The following is a 2,672-nucleotide window of genomic DNA, read 5'->3' as shown; positions in this document are numbered from 1 at the left end:
ATGAGAGCAACAAGTAGGAGATGCCGACAGACCTAATCGATACCAAAAAGATCAATAAAACTGGGCACCAACCAAACCTTTTTTAAAATCTATCACATAAAGCTAAACAAGTCATTATCTCCGGCTCTTTGTTCAAAGCCTACTTCTTGCAGGGAGAAAGAAAAGGCTGCTTTTTACTCAAAGTAGGGTGAACCAAAGCAGCTAAAAATTCCATCATGGACAGCTGCCAGCTCGAGAATCCATTCTAAAGAAAACAATCTCACTCTGTGTTCCATCACCGATTCCAATTACAGCTTGTTGACCAATTATCTGGAGGAACGCAACCAAATTTCTTGAGAAAAAATAAAACAATATTTCCGACTAGCACTTTGGATCATGTATAGACTTATCAGTACATATTCAGAGCAGGAAGGAAAAAAAACGGAACCAATTTGATGCAAAACCAAAACATCAATTCAGATCATGGATAAATGTTTGATTCAGGAGAGAGGACAGAGAGAAGTAGCATGGAACAGAAATAAAATAGATGTAGCTTGTACATCTCTGAATTTACATTTTACAAACGGTGTATACAGAAACTGGCAATAGAGACAAAAAAAAGCTAGCTCGTCAATGATGCAAATGAGTCTCGACATCACCTCAGCCTTCTTCAATGCTAACGTAGCTGCACATATGAAGAAATAAAAAAACAATCTCATGAGGGAAACCGGGCAAACAAACCAAAACGAATCAGAATAAGAAAATCATACTCCAGAGAAGGGATGAGAGGGGCTAACCAGTGGCCGAAGCACCCGGCGAGAGCAGAGGTCCATGGCAGTAGTCCCCGCATTCACGTTGTCACCGATACTGAGCTACCTCTGGGCGTCCACTGCTTGTGTGGCCGTGACCGCGAGGACGATTAAGACGACGGTCCGAGGCCCATGTTGGATCTCATTGCCACGGGACGGGAACCGGCGAAGCTGTCCCGAGATGTCTCTTCGCAGGACACGAACAGGCCACCTCCCGTGTTGCTTTGCTCGTCTACGTTTGGACCGGGAGTGGCTGGGAGTGCACCAAGGAAGAGGAGATGCTTGGCCTAGAGCTATGACGGAGAGGAGGATGCACTCGTTGCCAGGGGACAAGTTGCTGCACGATTGTGGAGGGAGAGAGGATTGGGTGGGTCAGCACTAGTGAGGGTCACGGGAGAGAGAATCTAGGCTTTATGCATGTGCTGCCAGCTTTTCTTCACGAAGAGAGAGAGGGCACACATTAGAAAATAGATGCAAAGAAGAAAAAAGAAACTGACACGGTCACTACTTTTATCACCCACATATGACCACAAGTTGCGTCCGTGCCCAGCATGTCGTTAGGCATATTAAACGACGTTTGACACGCGTAGATCAACCGAGGCGTGGGTAGCTACCCTCCATTTCAGCCAGCAATTTTCGATATATATATATATATATATATATATACCCATCAAAATGCAAGTTCTTGGTTGGGCTCATCTTCCCAAATAACTTGTGTGACTTGTGATTGGTGCCATTTTTTCATCCTCTCCCTCAGATCACCTCGGTCACTAATTAGTGTGACAACCCCATCTCCTCCGGTGACCTGATATGGCAAAGGCACCTACTCTTTGACCATCCTCATAGCCTAGGAGCTCAGGTAGGAGGCAGGGATCTAGGCTTACTTAAAAAATAAAAAGTTAATCCTATCACAAGTGTCTATCATACTATTGGAAGACCCAATATAAGGTATAAGGGTGGGCGTGCTCCGCCCTTGATTCAATCTGACCCAGCAAGGTATAAGGGTGGGCATGCTCCACCCAGTGTTAGGTTTGTCCCACCCAAAGAATGTGCGGATCCATTATGAACATCAAGGAAACGAAATAAGTCCTTTATTGAGATTTTTTTATTGTTTTTGCTCAAACTTAATCCTAAAATCGCGGAGAGGATATACAACCAATCAAGAATCCAACGGCACACAATTACATGTCAGCATTAATCCTTATTATGACTTTATTACTTCACGTAGCAGCATGTGTCGCCGCAGTCCGGCTTGCAATAGCTCTTGAGCGGGTTATAACCTAACTAAAGGTAGGCAACAATTGAATACAAGGTGCGTAAACGAAACGGGAGGGAAGGTTTCAAAAAAAAAACGAGACTGGAGGGAAGCTCTGTCGCTCGGGTCAATGGGCTAGCGAGCCATTGACGCGGCCCTAAAACTACAAATTCTCTCTTAGTCTTGTCTTTCAAAAATAACTTGTGTAGCATAATCTAGCTCTTGTTTGGTGCCACTTTTTGACACCCCCTAACCCAGATCCCCTCACCACTAACTGTGTGACGTCACCGACTACCAAATGCTCTTTGACCCTCATCATGTCTAGAGACCTCTGGCACAAGTAGGACCTCTTGGTTTTTCCGGAAAGTTATTCTCGCACGAGTGTCTTTCATAATAGTGGCGGATCCAGAACAATGTAAGATGGGGTTGGCTCAACTCTAAGATCTGCCCAAACCATAGATCCACTAAGAAGAAAAATTGCCCAAGCTAACTTAGGTCTGTCTCACCCTAGCAAAATATGCCTGATTTTTCATACATGCAAGGAAAAACTAGAAGCCCTTTATTGGGGAAAAAAACCATCAACTTTGTTGAAACTTATCGTCGTATCGAGGAGATACAACTAATCAAGA

General features: G+C 44.3%; 1 long non-coding RNA gene across 1 annotated transcript; it reads right to left on the bottom strand.

Annotated features, from left to right (window-relative positions):
• Positions 1 to 514: 514 nt before the first annotated feature.
• Positions 515 to 1,108, bottom strand: LOC124686406. Its single transcript, XR_006997821.1, has 2 exons — positions 777 to 1,108; positions 515 to 664 (listed from the first exon to the last, which is right to left on the bottom strand). It is a non-coding gene; the product is annotated as an uncharacterized LOC124686406 (long non-coding RNA).
• Positions 1,109 to 2,672: the final 1,564 nt, after the last annotated feature.

Source organism: Lolium rigidum, chromosome 2 (genome assembly GCF_022539505.1).
Source record: "Lolium rigidum isolate FL_2022 chromosome 2, APGP_CSIRO_Lrig_0.1, whole genome shotgun sequence".
NCBI classification, from domain to species: Eukaryota; Viridiplantae; Streptophyta; class Magnoliopsida; order Poales; family Poaceae; genus Lolium; species Lolium rigidum.
Note: the sequence above shows the minus strand (reverse complement) of the source record. Positions and strands in the feature narration are given on the sequence as shown.